The sequence below is a fragment of the Camellia sinensis genome, chromosome 1 (assembly GCF_055761805.1).
Source record: "Camellia sinensis isolate YWXY chromosome 1, ASM5576180v1, whole genome shotgun sequence".
In the NCBI taxonomy this organism is placed as follows: Eukaryota; Viridiplantae; Streptophyta; class Magnoliopsida; order Ericales; family Theaceae; genus Camellia; species Camellia sinensis.
Window position 1 is genome coordinate 128737573 of NC_138961.1, and position 20949 is coordinate 128758521.

Here is a 20949-nt window from a genome sequence, read left to right on the forward strand (position 1 = left end):
GTTGCATTACCTTGCTCTACATCATGAAATTTACCATTGTTTGTAGGTCCGTCAGTTTGTTGGCTAGGTCCTTCACCTCGTTATCTCTTCTCAGGCACCTTTCTTTCCATATCTGGAAGTCACTCTCATTGTAATATTCTTCTCAATTGCCTCTTCTCAGGCCATTACGACCCTTCACGGCATTGTTCACTTCAGGATTTACTTCTTGCACTTCTTCGTCATTGTTTCCTCCTCCATCATTTGGTTCCACGTACTCCTCTTCCTGACTGTGTATGTCATCATTGACTCTCGCCTCCTGTCCGACATTGGCCATCTATTCTTTACTAAGTTCCCACAGACGATGCCAAATAGTGGGTGTTAATTTCCTACCTCACAACCAAACAGGGAACTTAGCTAGAGAGCACGCGCCATAATAGATTAAACCAAGCACCTGCTAACAAGAAGACTAGAATACCACGGTGGCTCGTCCACCCGGAGGCACTCCGACGATCAAGTCAATCACTTATATCTCAAAGATATCTAATCAAGTATTCAGTGCACAAGTAAAAACTTACCTTAGACCTACAGTTGTGCCTTACTTTTATAGCCAATAGTGCCCTTGTCTACTAGCAGTCTCACTTCATAAGACTCAAGCACAATGCTTATCTTAGACTCTTAGTTAGATATGGATGAACTCAAAAGCTTCATCTTTATCCGAACTAAGCACATCACATATCTAGGACTCTTGTTCCATATCTAAATATCTCAGGATTCCGGTATTACTACACCATACATTGGCAATACCATAATCACCTCGGCAATCTAGCTCGTCCGCATGGCACGACCCTAAAAATATGTCCCCACAGGAGGTATATGAAGAAATTTAATACTTCCTTGGAGCATCTCTATGCCTTTGTTCATGGCAGGATGGTTAATAGGTTTCATTTGTATGCACCATAAAGTTACTACTATCATCTTCTTTACCATCTCCTTCTCCTCCTTCATCGTCTCTCCCATTTCTACGTGCTTTCTATTTGTGAATTGGTCATAAACCCATGAAGGGAAATAAATTTGGCTTGAATTAGCTGATGCATTCCAATTCCTCCTCTTGCCTGCTATTTCCATCAACAACATTCCAAAACTATAAACGTCAGCTTTATATGACACACCTCCAATGTTTTTGTAGAATAACTTGGGGCCATGTAACCCATGGTTCCTCTTGCTGCAGTGAGAGGCACAATACTATCAACTGTTGGATACAATTTTGCTAGCCCAAAGTCCGAAACTTTTGGAGTGAAATTCTCATCAAGGAGAATGTTGTGAGGCTTTATATCAAAATGCAGGATTTGCATATCACGACCTCGATGCAAATATTCAATCCCCCGTGCCACTCCAAGAGAGATTTCCGGGGTTACTAGTGTACCTACTCAATTTACAGATAGCATAAGCTATATCAGGACGAGTACAATTCATTAGGTACATTAGGCTTCCAATAATTTGGGAGTATTTTAACTGAGACACTGCATCACCTTTATTTTTTGATAAAGATTAACGTCTACAGGTGTTCTAGCTAAATTCATATTATCCTTGATAAATTTATCAAGAATTTTCTCAATATAATGTGATTGAGATAATGCATATCCGTCAGATGTTTTAGTAATTTTCATTCCTAATATAACATCTGCGACCCCCATATCTTTCATATCAAATCTTTTGTTAAGCATTTGCTTAGTTGATTTGATCATGTTTTGACTGCTTTTAATGATAAGCATGTCATCCACATAAAGACAAACTATGACATGTCCTTGGTCAGTGTTTTTAACATAGACGCATTTGTCACATTCGTTTATCTTAAACTCATTAGTAAGCATTGCATGATCAAATTTTTCATGCCATTGCTTAGGTGCTTGATTTAATCCATAAAGGGATTTTACAAGTCAACAAACTTTCTTTTCTTGCCCTGATACTACAAACCCTTCGGGTTGCTCCATATAGATCTCTTCATTTAGATCACCGTTTAAGAAAGCTGTCTTAACATCCATTTAATGTATTTCTAAGTTAAACAACGCTGCTATAGAAATAAGCATGCGAATGGATGTTATTCTTGTCACAGGAGAATATGTGTCAAAATAGTCCAGACCTTCCTTTTGTCTGTAACCTTTAACTACAAGTCTTGCTTTATACTTGTCAATTGAACCATCTGCTTTCATTTTTCTCTTAATATCCATTTATATCCAAGAGGTTTAGTGTAACGCCCTCAAAAAAAAAAAAACATTAAACCCATGAATATAGACATGCATTGATATGTAAAAGTTCCACATTCTTCCATTTATCAGAGTTTCATTACAAAAAGTATTACATGTTAACGACAAAAGCAAATGCCCTAAAGGCTTACAGCTTTCCAAGTTAACACTTGGTTACAACAAAAGAGTACTAACTCATTTACACATTAAGCCCTTGGCTTGAATTTACATGTAATACATCAAAAATAAGACGACAAAAGTGTGTCCGCCTCTAGCCTCCCAAGCTACGTCCTTGGAGGTGGCATGCTACCTGTACCTGAAAATGATATTCCCATATAGGGTGAGCCACAGCCCAGTAGAAACATACTAAACAAAATATGAACAATGACTAAAAGATTAGCAGTTGATAGATGGTCAACACTGATACTTTCCCTTATCACACTTTACATTTTTTTTATGACATACAAGTCCATGTTACAATTCATTTTCCAATTCCTTTCAATTCTCAAATTACAACCATGGCTCAGAACCTGGCCAAACAATTCATATGAGACAGTAACTCATATCACACACTTCCCGTTTCACATTAGATAAGCATACTAGCTATATCACACAACAACAGATAAGCATACAAGCTATATCATCACTTCCACAGATATGCATACGAGCACTATCACAATTCCAATGACAAGCATATGAGCTCTGTCAATACATCACTAGATAAGCATATGAGCTCTATCTACGGAGTCCATCCCCTATCTCCTCCCAACAACATCCGGTTTAGAGGTCCATCCCCTATTTTCCCCTAAACCGTGGAGTACATCCCCTATCTCCTCCAACACAACACAATGCATATAAACAACAATTATACACATCATCACACAATACATAAATTTAATGTATTCTTTCAATCGTCAATCTCAATGACACATTCCAGTGATTAGTTATAGTTTGCCTAATCATCATGCATTGTCTACAACAATCACGACTATCCTCCACCGATAGCCCAAAGCAGTTATTTCTATACAGAAAATAAATGCAACAATGGATATATAATCAACATTTCAACTAGGTGAGTGATAAATAATCCAACTACACCCTTTAACCCCTTTCCTTTTCAATTTCCACATTCTCAATTCAATTCCTCATTCCCAACAATTTGTTATACAAATTAATCAATCAATGTAATTAGGTTATTTTCCATAATTAACATTCCAACCCTTAGGTCCCATTTTCTTCAATGATTCAACATTTGTTCCATTTCTCTATACCAAACGTGCATTTAGGTTTATTATAGATAAAACCCCAACTTTTGTAAAATAACACAAAAGCCCCAAACTTTCACAAAATTACCAAAACAACGCCAACATCTCAAAATACTAAAATTTAAAGACAAAATCCATAGAGAGGAGTAGGATATCCCTACCTCAAATCCGGAGCCCCAAGGGAGAAGATGACAAAACCCAACGTGCTCCAAATCCCGAAGTTTTCAGATTAAAATGTAGCCCTCGACGATCAACAACTTTTTTGTAAAAGCCAAAGATGAGCAAATCACTCCTACTAGATCAAAACCTAGAGAGAAGGTAGAGTTCTAGAGTGAGAGGCTCAACAATGGTGTTTTTGGGAAAGTAGGAGAGAGAAGAGAAAGTGAAAAAGTGATTTGAAAAGTCAAAACTCGGAACTTAAACCCAAACGCCCTGCTCGAGCGTCACTCACAGAATCCCGCTCGAGCGTTAACAATCCCGCTCGAGCGGCGGATACACACTCCCATAACTTTTACAGAACCAGGTCTCCGCTCGAGCGTCAAACCTCCCGCTCGAGCGTCACACACAACAACTCGCTCGAGCGTCAAAGTTCCCGCTCGAGCGTACAACTCTGCAGAGGAGATACTGGAAGATGGAAAACTACGCTCGAGCGTCAAGAACCCCGCTCGAGCGTCAAGAACCCCGCTCGAGCGGACAGACAATAACGAAGGGCCCGCTCGAGCGTCAAAATCCTCGCTCTAGCGTGAAGGCCAAAATCTGGGCAACTACTCTTGGTTTCTAAGTTCAACCAACCTATAACAAACTCGCCCAATACATCCTATAACCCAAATACAAAGTAAGAAAGGATGTACACCAGGTAATAACCAACTACTATCATCCACGGACACATGTCCGGATCACTGTACAACAAGGGTAAACCCGGGATCGCTATAACCTCCCCCCCTTAAAGAATTTCGTTCCCGAAATTAAGCACAAGTTTTCAAAAACAGGTTTTCCTCCATTTTAAACAATGTTACATTTTAACATTCAACAATTCGACCCATTACCGGTCATCCCATCCCTTCAACAAGAGGCATTTCACAATATGTAAATAACATATGTACTTTCAACATGCATCAACATTACGCATTTCCGTTCCAATTTCAACAATATATTCAACATATATATAATGTTACATTCAACTTCCATATGAGGCAAGTTCCAAAACATACTTCCAATAAACCAAAACATTTTCAATGTTTCACAACTTAAGACATATATAAAAGCTCTTAAGTTCAACAATAGTTCAAAATCTAAATACAAGATTACATATCAACAAACAAGTCCGGATATCTCTCACGGACTTCCAACTCACGTTCCCAAGTGGCTTCCTCCACTCCGTGATGTTTCCACAAGACTTTCACCAAAGGAATGGTCTTGCCACGCAGGACCTGATCCCGCCTATCCAAGACCCGAACCGGTCTCTCCTCATACGAGGCATCCTCATCTACCTCTAAATCGGTCCAATCCAATACATGTGATGGATCTGGCTCATACTTCCGAAGCATACTCACATGAAACACGTTATGCACTCCGGACAACTGCGGCTATAAGGCTAACCGATAAGCAACCTCGCTAACCCTCTCAAGGATCTCAAAAGGCCCAATGAACCGAGGGGATAACTTCCCACTCTTCCCAAACCTCATCAAACCTCGCCTAGGTGATACCTTCAGAAAGACATGATCACCTACCTCAAACGCCAAAGGCCTCCTCCTATGGTCAGCATAAGATTTCTGACGACTCTGGGCTGTAACAAGCCTCCTGCGGATAAGCTCAACTTTCTCCGTCGTCTCCCTAACCAACTCCGAACCCAACAAAGGTGCATCACCCACCTCGGCCCAACACACTGGAGACCTACATGGTCGGCCATACAAGGCCTCAAACGGTGCCATACCGATACTAGACTGAAAACTGTTGTTGTAGGCAAACTCTACCAAGGATAAGTGCCTCTCCCACGTCCCACTGAAGTCCAGGACACAACCCCGAAGCATATCCTCGAGGATCTGAATAGTACGCTCAGACTGCCCGTCAGTCTGAGGATGATAAGCCGTACTAAAGGTCAACTTAGTGCCCAAGGCACTCTGCAAACTCTGCCACAACCTGGCGGTAAAACGAGGATCTCTATCTGAGACGATCGTCACTGGGACCCCGTGCAATCTCACTATGTCCCGAATATACAAGTCGGCAAGATGATCTACCGAATCTCTCACGCGCATAGGAATAAAGTGCGCCAACTTAGTCAACCGGTCTACAACCACCCAAATAGCATCACTACCCCGCTGAGTCCTCGGAAGACCCACGACGAAGTCCATAGTGACATGCTCCCACTTCCACTCGGCAATAGGCAGAGGTTGCAACAAACCCGCTGGCCTCTGATGCTCGGCCTTCACTTGCTGGCAAGTAAGGCACCTCGATACAAAAACAGCCACATCTCTCTTCATACCCCGCCACCAAAACTGGCGACCCAAATCCCGATACATCTTAGTGCCTCCCGGATATACCGCAAGACGTGAATGGTGAAACTCTCGGAGTACTTCCTCTCGGCAAGACTCCGGTACAAACAAACGGTCTCGGTATCTCACACTCTGGTCGGGATACACCGTCAAACCTTTCTCAACCTTCCCACTAGAGATCTTCTCTCGGAGGGACTCTACCTCAAGGTCACCTCTCTGCGCCTCTAACACTCTAGTCACAAGTGTAGGCTGTGCAACAACAGAAAACAAGGCCGCAGCCTCAACAGATTCGCCCAGTAGCAAATCAAACTCACCAAGTGCTCCCAACATCTCCCATTCCCGGATGGCTATACAAGCTACATCACTAATGGACTTCCTACTAAGGGCATCGGCCACAACATTGGCCTTTCCCGGGTGATAGTGCAACTCAAAATCGTAGTCCTCAATGAACTCCATCCATCTCCTCTGCCTCAAATTCAAGTCTCTCTGTGTAAACAGATACTTCAAACTCTTGTGGTCCGAGAACACCTCGAACTTCTCACCATAAAGGTAGTGCCTCCAGATTTTCAAGGCAAAGATCACTGCCACTAACTCTAGGTCGTCTGTAGGGTAATTCTTCTCGTGAATTTTCAACTGACGTGAGCCATAAGCTACCACTTTCCCTTTTTGCATCAACACACAACCCAAACCCTCTCGCGAGGCATCACAATAAACCGCATAACCCAACCCTCTCTCTGGAATAATCAAAACCCGAGCGGCGGTCAATCTAACCTTCAATTCCTGGAATGACTTTTCACAAGTCTCACTCCATACAAACTTGACCCCTTTCCGCGTCAACCTAGTCAACGGCGAAGCTAGCCTGGAGAAATCCTTCACAAACCGACGGTAATACCCAGCTAATCCCAGAAAACTGTGGATCTCAAACACATTCTTCGGCTGTGCCCAATCTTGCACTGCCTCTACCTTGGATGCATCAACAGACACCCCTTCCCTGGATACCACGTGGCCTAAGAATTTCACCTCTCCTAGCCAAAACTCACACTTCCCAAACTTGGCATACAGCCTATGGGCTCTAAGTAACTCAAGCACCACTCTCAAGTGTGCCTCGTGCTCCTCCTCAGAAGGCGAATAAACAAGAATGTCGTCCACGAAAACGACCACAAATCGGTCCAAAAATTCTCGGAAGATCCGGTTCATCAAGTCCATAAAGACTGCCGGTGCGTTGGTAAGCCCAAATGGCATCACCAAAAACTCATAATGCCATACCGTGTACGGAACGCCGTCTTAGGAATATCCTCCTCCCTGACCCTCAACTGGTGGTAACCCGATCTCAGGTCTATCTTAGAGAAACAACGAGAACCCTTCAACTGGTCAAACAAATCATCTATACGGGGCATAGGGTACTTATTCTTGACCGTAGCCCGATTCAACTTCCGGTAGTCTATACACAATCTCAAGGCACCATCTTTCTTTTTAGCAAAGAGGGCCGGTGCTCCCCACGGTGAAACACTAGGGCGAACAAAACCCTTATCTAACAATTCTTGGAGCTGAACTTTCAACTCAACCAACTCTGCTGGAGCAAAACAGTAAGGTGCCATAGAAATCGGCGCCGTGCCGGGCACTAAATCAATAGAGAACTCTATCTCTCGGTGAGGTGGCAAACTAACAAGGTCTTCGGGAAAGACATCCGAATACTCACAAACCACCCTCGGCAATACAACATGGGTCTCATCACACTCACCACTCTCAAAGCTAGCAAGTAGACCACTAAGCTCACTTCGCCCTCGCGAATCATACCCCGGTGGCAAAACACTACCAACCCGGTCTCTCAAGAAATGGAACCACTCCCCGCTCAAGGTACATAACGTGACCCTCTGGCGGTAGCAGTCGATAACAGCCCGGTATGACGATAGCCAGTCCATACCCAAAATAACATCAAAGCCCTTCATGGGCATGACAACAAACGGAAAAGGAAGCCTATGGTCGGCGACCTCTATATCACAACCTCTAACACCTTGTTTCAAGATCAACTCACCCCCAAGAGGTGACACTACACAAATAGGAGATGCTAACTGTGCCAACTCCAATTCCAAAACAGATGCAAATGCAGCAGATACAAAAGAATGAGATGCACCCGTATCAATCAACACACTAGCAACCGAGTTGCAAAACAGAAAAGTACCTCTCATTACTGATGGAGCCGGTACTAAATCCTGCACGGTAACAGCATACACGCGCCCTGTAGGCCCCTGATCTACCTGCTCACCTCTAGGAGCATACGACTGCTGCACTGACTGGGACGACGAAGCCCCCGGATTGGCCCTCGAGGCCTGCACAGACTGAGCTGGCTGAAAACCCTGCGTCTCTCTAGAACCAGACGCTCCCGAAGTAGCACTCAACTGCGGGCAATACCTCTTCAGGTGCCCAGGCTGACCACACTGATAACAAGACAAAGGCTGGCCTCTGCCCTGACCCTGGCCCTGAGGTCTAGCTGATGAAGAAGCAGCTCGCTGACCCCCTCTCTTTTGCGGGCAAACTGAAGACTTGTGACCCAGCTGGCCACACGTAAAACAAGTCAAGCCTCCCTGACTACCTCTCCCAGAACCTGCACTCGGCACTGGAAAGGTCGATCTAGCCAAACCGCCCTGAGACTGCTGAGGGTTAGGACCCCTTTGTCTCCTACCATCACCCTGACCATCTTGGCCCCTCTTGGAGCCTCTCTGCCCCTCATCCTCCTCCTGCATCATGAGCTCCATATGAGCTGCAGCATTCACTAAATGTCTATACTCTCGGATGTAAGACCCACCAACCCTCAACTTGAGGCCCCGCCTCAACTTCCGCTCAAACTCATAGCAACGGCGTTCTTCGGACGCCACCAACTCAGGTGCAAACCTGGACAAACTAGTGAAAGTGGCCTCGAACTCTGCCACAGACATACCCTGCTGATTAAGCCGGCTAAACTGATCCCTCAGCTTCTCCCTAGCCACTGTAGATAAAAACCTCTCTTGGAAAGCATTTACGAACGCCTCCCATGTACCACCAACACGAGCCTTCTCGTACTTCCACCATTGACCCGCATCTCCCTTCAGCTGGAAGGATGCCAAGGTCACTTTCAATGCTCCGTCCTCGATGCCAAGCATCTCGAACGTCTTACTCATCTGCTCTAACCACTCGTCAGCCTTCAGTGGCTCCTTTGGATCCCCAACAAACTCCTCCGGGTTAGACCGGAAAAACTCTCTCTTCAAGAAAGAAGGCCCTACCTCAGCTGCCTGATTCCCAGCTCTGAGAATACCCAAAGCTCCCACTATCTCTCGTGCCAAGGCACTCATAGCCTGCTGGCCCGCTGGTTCGGCCACGTTGGCCTGACCAACACCCTCCTGCACTGCCGGAACCTCCTCCGGTAACGGTATTTCCTGCCTCGCAGGTCTACCACGCCTAGCACCTCTTCCTCGTCCTAACATCCTAATAAAGGTAATACAGAACGTTAGCACATTCATAAATGTGTCGAAGCTAAACACTCACGTCCTAGTGCACGGACAACAGTAATTCACTCCACGTAAGCACATAAACACATAGACACTTACGAATTTCATCTCCGGATAATGATAGTCCCGAGGCGTTACTAGAGTTCCAGTTAGAAACAGCATTGATCAAGTGCTTTTCCAACAAAACTCCCAGAAACCCAAGGATCCAATCAACATCCTAGAAACTACATTCCATACCCACATAGTCACATAAGCATGTTATCAATTAAGCACATAGCATATGACACTACATCTAAGTCTCTATCAAGCGAGACAAACCCATTGTGATCCTAATCACTTCCCACGTACCCAAAGTATTCGAACCCGGTACGCTCTGATACCAAGTTGTAACGCCCTCAAAAAAAAAACATTAAACCCATCAATATAGACATGCATTGATATGTAAAAGTTCCACATTCTTCCATTTATCAGAGTTTCATTACAAAAAGTATTACATGTTAACGACAAAAGCAAATGCCCTAAAGGCTTACAGCTTTCCAAGTTAACACTTGGTTACAACAAAAGAGTACTAACTCATTTACACATTAAGCCCTTGGCTTGAATTTACATGTAATACATCAAAAATAAGACGACAAAAGTGTGTCCGCCTCTAGCCTCCCAAGCTACGTCCTTGGAGGTGGCATGCTACCTGTACCTGAAAATGATATTCCCATATAGGGTGAGCCACAGCCCAGTAGAAACATACTAAACCAAATATGAACAATGACTAAAAGATTAGCAGTTGATAGATGGTCAACACTGATACTTTCCCTTATCACACTTTACATTTTTTTTATGACATACAAGTCCATGTTACAATTCATTTTCCAATTCCTTTCAATTCTCAAATTACAACCATGGCTCAGAACCTGGCCAAACAATTCATATGAGACAGTAACTCATATCACACACTTCCCGTTTCACATTAGATAAGCATACTAGCTATATCACACAACAACAGATAAGCATACAAGCTATATCATCACTTTCACAGATATGCATATGAGCACTATCACACTTCCAATGACAAGCATATGAGCTCTGTCAATACATCACTAGATAAGCATATGAGCTCTATCTACGGAGTCCATCCCCTATCTCCTCCCAACAACATCCGGTTTAGAGGTCCATCCCCTATTTTCCCTTAAACCGTGGAGTACATCCCCTATCTCCTCCAACACAACACAATGCATATAAACAACAATTATACACATCATCACACAATACATAAATTTAATGTATTCTTTCAATTGTCAATCTCAATGACACATTCCAGTGATTAGTTACAGTTTGCCTAATCATCATGCATTGTCTACAACAATCACGACTATCCTCCACCGATAGCCCAAAGTAGTTATTTCTATACAGAAAATAAATGCAACAATGGATATATAATCAACATTTCAACTAGGTGAGTGATAAATAATCCAACTACACCCTTTAACCCCTTTCCTTATCAATTTCCACATTCTCAATTCAATTCCTCATTCCCAACAATTTGTTATACAAATTAATCAATCAATGTAATTAGGTTATTTTCCATAATTAACATTCCAACCCTTAGGTCCCATTTTCTTCAATGATTCAACATTTGTTCCATTTCTCTATACCAAACGTACATTTAGGTTTATTATAGATAAAACCCCAACTTTTGTAAAATAACACAAAAGCCCCAAACTTTCACAAAATTACCAAACCAACCCAACATCTCAAAATACTAAAATTTAAAGACAAAATCCATAGAGAGGAGTAGGATATCCCTACCTCAAATTCGGAGCCCCAAGGGAGAAGATGACAAAACCCAACGTGCTCCAAATCCCGAAGTTTTCAGATTAAAATGTAGCCCTCGACGATCAACAACTTTTTTGTAAAAGCCAAAGATGAGCAAATCACTCCTACTAGATCAAAACCTAGAGAGAAGGTAGAGTTCTAGAGTGAGAGGCTCAACAATGGTGTTTTTGGGAAAGTAGGAGAGAGAAGAGAAAGTGAAAAATTGATTTGAAAAGTCAAAACTCGGAACTTAAACCCAATCGCCCCGCTCGAGCGTCACTCACAGAATCCCGCTCGAGCGTCAACAATCCCGCTCGAGCGGCGGATACACACTCCCAGAACTTTTACAGAACCAGGTCTCCGCTCGAGCGTCAAACCTCCCGCTCGAGCGTACAACTCTGCAGAGGAGATACTGGAAGATGGAAAACTACGCTCGAGCGTCAAGAACCTCGCTCGAGTGGACAGACAACAACGAAGGGCCCGCTCGAGAGTCAAAATCCCCGCTCGAGCGTGAAGGCCAAAATCTGGGCAACTACTCTTGGTTTCTAAGTTCAACCAACCTGTAACAAACTCGCCCAACACATCCTATAACCCAAATAGAAAGTAAGAAAGGATGTACACCAGGTAATAACCAACTACTATCATCCACGGACACATGTCCGGATCACTGTACAACAAGGGTAAACCCGGGATCGCTATATTTAGAACCTGGTGGAAGATCCACCAATTCCCAAGTATGATTTTGCATAATGGATTCAATTTCATTATTAACAGCCTCTTTCCACAAAGGTGCTTCAGGTCCTGTCATTGCTGCCTTAAAGTTTTGAGGTTCATTTTCTAATAGGTATGTCAGAAAATCTGGACCAAAGGATTTTGAAGTTCTCGCTTTCTTACTTCGTCTTGGTTCATCATCAGTTAAATCCTGTTGGTCGAGACTATTACTGGTCACTTGTGTTTGATTGTCATTAGTCTCTTGACTTTGTGTACAATCATAAATTCTTTTCTTTGAACTTAATTCATGTCCTTTCTTGTAAGGAAAGACATGTTCAAAAAACACAGCATTCCTTGACTCTATAATAGTGTTCATATTTATATCTGGTATTTCTGATTTATAAGTCAGAAACCGATATGCACTACTATTCTGAGCATAACCAATAAACACACAGTCTACTGTTTTTGGTCCAATCTTAATCTTTTTAGGAACAAGAACTTCAACTTTTGCCAAACACCCCCACACTTTTAAGTATTTGTAGGAAGGTGGTCGACCTTTCCACAATTCATAAAGAGTGCTGTTGGTTTTCTTGTGGGGTATTCTATTAAGAACATAATTAGCAGACAAAATTGCTTCCCCCCACAAGTTCTGTGGTAAGCCTGAACTTAGTAACATGGGTGCTGTAGTTTGGTGAATAATGCAATGTTGTGCACAAAATTCACCACCCCTATTACTTCTGATATAAATCAATGAATTTCAAAACAAATTCGAGAAAAACCAAAATAATTATGACTACTCAAGTCAGAATTAATGTTTTGATAAAATCATATCCTCATAAAAAATTTTGCCTAAGAATCAAACAATTCAAAAACCCATTTGATTGTATACATTCTTGCAACTCAATAACAAATAAATGTCACTGTCATAAAAATATTTGTGACAGAAGAAAATTAAATTATCTCCACTAATACAAGAGATACACCCCCACATTAATAAAATGGTTCATGGTTTAATAAATTCTACTACGCAAGTAAAATAATTATTAATGACATCTCATGTCACATAATTCAAAATAAACTAAAAATCAACATAAAAGATTCTTAAATTTACTTTCCAATTAAATGGAACGATATAACTACATACATTTTCATGTTTAAATTTCTCTGGTGTTTAAACACCCATTCAAAATTGATTGGAAAAACTCAAATTAATCAGCATATCAATTTAACATTCCATATCACAAGAAATTTTTGTTAAGAAATAACTTGAGTTGGCATCATACATGCTTATCAAACGCATTAACTAAAAATAATGAATTAACAAAATAAAATAATCATGCATGATCCCAAAATTTGCATCATGAAATAAAAAGATTCTCAACTCATATATAAAAGTCAATGCGTGTTGAATTTTAAACTCCAAAATGACAAAACATACCTTCATTTAATAAGTTTGATTTGTACATAAATAAACTAATTAAATATGCATTAAAAAGTCCTTGTGAATATATATATATATATATATTATTCCGACTCATATGCAGAAACTATTCACGACTACAGATCCACAAAAAAAAAATGATTCAAAAAACCAATAAAGAAACTAAACTTGCCACAAAGGTTTCTTTGTAATAAAAAAGAAATTTGTTTGTAAATTAATATTTTACTCCAGAAACAAATTCTCCTATGTATTACGATAAAGTCAAAAGAACTATGATTAATAAAATTAATTTTCTAGTTACTAAAACCAGAAAATAAATTATAACATAAAATAATTTTATTTTCCTTTTTATTTAAACTAGTAAAATAAAATACCGAAATAATATCTGATTACAAAAAATCAGATAAACAAACCACAAAATAATTTTCTAGTTACTAAAACCAGAAAATAAATTATAACACAATCATTTTATTTTTCTTGTTACTAAAACTAGAAAATATTGTAATTTTATTTTCCTTGTTACTGAAGCTAGAAAATAAAATACCACAAAACTATCTGATTACAAAAATCAGAAAAAACACAAAATAATTTTCTAGTTACCAAAACCAAAAAATAAATTAAAACACAAAATAATTTTATTTTCTTTGTTACTAAAACTAGAAAATAATATAATGTTATTTTCCTTGTTACTAAAACTAGAAAAATAAAATACCAAAATAATTTTCTGTAACACCAAATAATATTCTGCAATTGTTAATGACACCAGTATATTACTACTAGTTGTCAAAGAAAAAAGACAGTATATTACTACTATCTGTCAAATAGCATAAATCACTATTTGTTTTTCCAACCAGAATATTACTTTGAAAACACAGAAAATTAAATACAATGAAGATACCAAAAACAAAATAAGTATCTGTCTTAAGATTTTTGGACAATCTTCACTGTATTTCAAAGACTTAATTCTATTGTGTACAAAACAACAACTAGAATTTAAAGAAATAAAGAAAATGAGAGAATTTGTTTGATTACAAAAATCAAACTCGAAATAATAAATAAATAAATAAATAAAAACAGATTTTATTTTGTTACAAAAACAAAATTAAAATCTGATTTAAATAAATAACAATAACACAAAAATTAATTAAATAACTTACTTGATTTAATTTCTTCGAATTATAATATGATCAAGTCCAGTGTTTGACACTGTGTCCTTAAGACAGATTCGTCCTCTCCACGGTGCTTTCAGAATGTGGACGTCTATCTCCGAAGATAAAATGATCTACTACAAACAATAGCAGCACTACAAATTGTTTGCCTTACGAACACACTAAGTGTTTATACTCTCTCTGACAAAAAAATAATGCAGCAAAATGAAGAGGATGTTTGCAGAATTATGAAGGACGAAAATTAGAGTTACAAAATCCAAATGAGGGCTGTCCTATTTATAGATGTAATAGTGGCTGTAGGTTTTGAATTGAACAGGTATGAAACCTGTTGGTTTTGAATTCAAACAGATTTGAATCTGTTGGATTACAGTAAATCTAAACCAATTTAATTCTGGTTTAAAAACGGGAAGGGCCCTGTTTGGATGTACAATAAAACCAAACTAGTTTAATTTTGAATTCTGGATTTTATTTTACCAAAAATTGTAACGCCCTCAAAATAACAACATTAAACCCATCGGATAAGACATGCATTTACATATAAACTAACCACATTCTTTTATTCATTAGAGTTCCATTACATAAGTATTACATGTTAACATCAAAACAAAATGCCCTACGGGCTTACAGTTTTCCAAGTTAAAACTTGGTTACAACAAAAGAGTACTAACTCGTTTACATAATAAGCCCTTGGCTTGAAGTTACATGTAACACATCAAAAGTTAGGCGACAAAAGTATGTCCGCCTCTAGCCTCCAGCTATGTTCTTGGAGGTGGCATGCTTCCTGCACCTGAAAATGATATTCCCATATAGGGTGAGCCACAGCCCAGTAGAAATATACTAAACCAACCATGAACAATGACTAAAAGATTAGCAATTGATAGATGGCCAACACTGATACAATCACATAAATCATATATTTATGTCAAACGACTTACAAGTCCCAATTACTTTTTTATTTCCCCTTTTTCAACAGATAGGCATATAACCACTACCCACATGCTCAACAGATATGTATAACAACAATATCCACATTCTCAGATAAGCAAATAAGTTATATCCACATTCTATAACAGATATGTATAACAACAATATCCACAGATAAGCATAAAAGCTATATCCACACATAACAAAGATAAGCATATAAGCTTTATCTTCACTTCTTTAGACAAGCATATGAGCTGTATCTACGGAGTTCATCCCCTATCTTCTCCCAACACTATCCGGTTTAGAGGTACATCCCCTATCTTCCCCTAAACCGCGAAGTACATCCTCTATCTCCTCCTCTACACATAACGTATATAAACACATTGGTTCTATATACAATCACCCAATACATACAGTTAATGTATTCTATCAATCGTCAAGTTCCATGACACATTTCATTGATTAGTTTCAGTTTGCCTAATCATCATGCATTGTCTACAACAATCACGACTATCCTCCACCGATAGCCTAAGCAGTTATTTCTAAACAGAAAATAAATGCACAAATGGATATTCAATCAACATTTCATTTCCTCATTTCTCACCATTAATTATCCCAATCAATCAATAATGTAATTAGGTCGTTATCCATAATTACCATTTCATCCCTTAGGTCCCATTTTCATCAATGATTTAACATTCATTCAAGTTCTCTATGCCAAACATGCATCCAGGTTTATTATGAATAAAACCCCAACTTTTGTAAAATTACACAAAAGCCCCAAACTTTCACAAAATTACCAAACCAAGCCCAACATCTCAAAATACCAAAATTTAAAGACAAAATCCATAGAGAGGAGTAGGATATCCCTACCTTGAAGTTTTAGCCAAAAAGGAGATGAAGACTCGAAGATCAACGTGCTCCAAATCCAAACCTTTTCAGATTAAATCGAAGCTCTCATCACCCTCTATCTTTTTAACAAAGGCCCTAGGCTAGATTCACACTCTAGGGAGATCAAATCTTAGAGAGAGTGCAAGTGTAGAGAGAGAGAGGCTCGGATTTAGGGTTTGATCAAAAAAAGAAGTGAAAAACTGAAGCTCAAAACCGCTACTGTCCGCTGATATAAAACACTCTTGCTCGAGCGAAGACTTGGTCGCTCGAGCGACCAGACACAGAAAACTCTCGCTCGAGCCAAGAAATTCTTGGTCGAGCGAAGAAAAACCCAGACCGCTCGAGCGAAGGAAGCTCGCTCGAGCCAAGAAAGGCAACTCTCAGGTCCAGAACCAGATGCAACCGCTCGCTCGAGCGAGCCACTCTGGCTCGACCCACCAAACACGAACCCCACTCTCGCTCGAGCGACCAACTCCTCGCTCGAGCGAAGGTCCAAAATTCTGGGCAGCAACACTAGGCTCCCGAACACAACCAACCTGTAACAAACCTGCCTAACACATCCTATAACTCAAATATGAAGAAAAAGGAATGTAAACACGATAATAACCAACTACCAACATCCACGGACACATGTCCGGATCACTGTACAACAAGGGTAAACCCGGGATCGCTATAACCTCCCCCCCTTAAAGAATTTCGCCCCCGAAATTAAGCACAAGTTTTCAAAAATAGGTTTTCCTCCATTTTAAACAATGTTACACTTGAACATTCAACAATTCGACCCATTACCGGTCATCCCATCCCTTTAACAAGAGACATATCACAATATGTAAACAACATATGTATTTTCAACATGCATCAACATTATACACTATCTTTCCAATTTCAACAATATATTCAACATATACAATGTTACATTCAACTCCCATATGAGGCAAGTTCCCAAAACATACTTCCAATAAACCAAACATTTTCAATGTTTCACAACTTAAGACATATATAAAAGCTCTTAAGTTCAACAAAATGCAAAATGTAAATACAAGATCACATATCAACAAGCAAGTCCGGATATTTCTCACGGACTCCCAACTCACGTTCCCAAGTGGCTTCCTCCACTCCGTGATGTTTCCACAAGACTTTCACCAAAGGAATGGTCTTGCCACGCAGGACCTGATCCCGCCTATCCAAGACCCGAACCGGTCTCTCCTCATACGAGGCATCCTCATCTACCTCTAAATCGGTCCAATCCAACACATGTGATGGATCTGGCTCATACTTCCGAAGCATACTCACATGAAACACGTCATGCACTCCGGACAACTGTGGCGGTAAGGCTAACCGAGAAGCAACCTCACCAATCCTCTCAAGGATCTCAAAAGGACCAATAAACCGAGGGGATAACTTCCCACTCTTCCCAAACCTCATCAGACCTCGCCTAGGTGATATCTTCAGAAAGACATGATCACCTACCTCAAACGCCAAAGGCCTCCTCCTACGGTCAGCATAAGATTTCTGCCGACTCTGGGCTGTAACAAGCCTCCTACGGATAAGCTCAACTTTCTCCGTCGTCTCCCTAACCAACTCCGGACCCAACAAAGGTGTATCACCCACCTCGGCCCAACAAACTGGAGACCTACACGGTCGGCCATACAAGGCCTCAAACGGTGCCATACCGATGCTAGACTGAAAACTGTTGTTATAGGCAAACTCTACCAAAGGTAAGTGCCTCTCCCACGTCCCACTGAAGTCAAGGACACAACCCCGAAGCATATCCTCGAGGATCTGAATAGTACGTTCGGACTGCCCGTCAGTCTGAGGATGATAGGCCGTACTAAAGGTCAACTTAGTGCCCAAGGCACTCTGCAAACTCTGCCACAACCTAGCAGTAAAACGAGGATCTCTATCTGAGACAATCGTCACTGGGACCCCGTGCAATCTCACTACGTCCCGAACATACAAGTCGGCAAGATGATCTACCGAATCTCTCACGCGCATAGGAATAAAGTGCGCCGACTTAGTCAACCGGTCTACAACCACCCAAATAGCATCACTACCCCGCTGAGTCCTCGGAAGACCTACAACGAAGTCCATAGTGACATGCTCCCACTTCCACTCGGCAATAGGCAAGGGTTGCAACAAACCCGCTGGCCTCTGATGCTCGGCCTTCACTTGCTGGCAAGTAAGGCACCTCGATACAAAAACAGCCACATCTCTCTTCATACCTCGCCACCAAAATTGGCGACCCAAATCCTGATACATCTTAGTACCTCCCGGATGCACCGCAAGGCGCGAATGATGAAACTCTCGGAGTACTTCCTCTCGGCAAGACTCCGGTACAAACAAACGGTTTCGGTATCTCACACTCAGGTCGGGATACACCGTCAAACCCTTCTCAACCTTCCCACTGGAGATCTTCTCTCGGAGGGATTCTACCTCAAGGTCACCTCTCTGTGCCTCTAACACTCTAATCACAAGTGTAGGTTGCGCAACAACAGAAAACAAGGCCGCAGCCTCAACAGATTCGCCCAGTAGCAAATCAAACTCGCCAAGTGTTCCCAACATCTCCCATTCCCGGATGGCTATACAAGCTACGTCACTAATGGATTTCCTACTAAGGGCATCGGCCACAACATTGGCCTTTCCCGGATGATAATGCAACTCAAAATCATAATCCTCGATGAACTCCATCCATCTCCTCTGCCTCAGATTCAAGTCTCTCTGTGTAAACAGATACTTCAAACTCTTGTGGTCCGAGAACACCTCGAACTTCTCACCATAAAGGTAGTGCCTCCAGATTTTCAAGGCAAAGATCACAGCCGCTAACTCTAGGTCGTGTGTGGGGTAATTCTTCTCGTGTATTTTCAACTGACGTGAGCCATAAGCTACCGCTTTCCCCTCTTGCATCAACACACAACCCAAACCCTCTCGTGAGGCATCACAATAAACCGCATATCCCAACCCTCTCTCCGGAATAATCAACACCGGAGCGGTGGTCAATCTAACTTTCAACTCTTGGAACGACTTTTCACAAGTCTCACTCCACACAAACTTGACTCCCTTCCGAGTCAGTCTAGTCAACGGTGACGCTAACCTGGAGAAATCTTTCACAAACCGACGGTAATACCCAGCTAATCCCAGAAAACTGCGGATCTCAAACACACTCTTAGGCTGTGCCCAATCTTGCACTGCCTCAACCTTGGATGTATCAACAGACACCCCTTCCCCGGATACCACGTGGCCTAAGAATATGACTTCCCTCAGCCAGAACTCACACTTCCCAAACTTGGCATACAGCCTATGGGCTTTAAGCAACTCAAGCACCACTCTCAAGTGTTCCTCGTGCTCCTCCTCAGAAGGCGAATAGATAAGGATGTCGTCCACGAAGACAACCACAAATCGGTCTAAGAACTCCCGAAAAATCCGGTTCATCAAGTCCATAAAGACTGCCGGTGCATTGGTAAGCCCAAATGGCATCACCAGAAACTCGTAATGGCCATACCGCGTACGGAATGCCGTCTTCGGAATATCCTCTTCCCTGACCCTCAACTGGTGGTAACCCGATCTCAAGTCTATTTTAGAGAAACAACGGGAACCGTTCAACTGGTCAAACAAATCATCTATACGGGGCATAGGATACTTATTCTTAACCGTAGCCCGATTCAACTTCCAGTAGTCAATACACAATCTCAAGGCGCCATCTTTCTTTTTAACAAAGAGGGCCGGTGCTCCCCATGGTGAAACACTAGGGCGAACAAAGCCCTTATCTAGCAATTCCTGGAGCTGAACTTTCAACTCAACCAACTCTGCTGGAGCAAAACGGTAAGGTGCCATAGAAATCGGCGCCGCGCCGGGCACTAAATCAATAGAGAACTCTATCTCTCGGTGAGGTGGTAAACTAACAAGATCTTCGGGAAAGACATCCGAATACTCACAAACCACCCTCGGCAACACAAGCTGGGTCTCACCACTCTCACCACTCTCAAAGCTGGCAAGTAGACTACTAAGCTCACTTTGCCCTCGCGAATCATACCCCGGTGGCAAAACACTACCAACCCGGTCTCCCAAGAAATGGAACCACTCCCCGCTCAAGGTACATAACGTGACCCTCTGGCGGTAGCAATCAATAACAGCCCGGTATGACGATAGCCAGTCCATACCCAAAATAACATCAAAGCCCTTCATGGGCATGACAACAAACGGAAATGGAAGCCTATAGTCGGCGACCTCTATATCACATCCTTTAGCACCCTGTTTCAGGATCAACTCACCACCCAAAGGCGATACCACACAAATAGGAGATGCTAACTGTGCTAACTCCAATTCCAAAACAGATGCAAATGCAGCAGATACAAAAGAATGAGATGCACCCGTGTCTATCAACACACTAGCAACTGAGTTGCAAAACAGAAAAGTACCTCTCACTACTGATGGAGCCGGTACTAAATCCTGCGTGGTAACAGCATACACGCGCCCCGTAGGCCCCTGGTCTACCTGCTCACCTCTCGGAGCAAAAGACTGCTGCACAGACTGGGATGACGAA

The 20949-nt window shown here is 41.6% G+C and overlaps 1 pseudogene; it reads right to left on the bottom strand.

The window, feature by feature from the left end:
- Window positions 1–825: 825 nt before the first annotated feature.
- Window positions 826–20949, bottom strand: part of LOC145819946 (rust resistance kinase Lr10 pseudogene) — a 34736-nt pseudogene continuing 14612 nt past the window's right edge.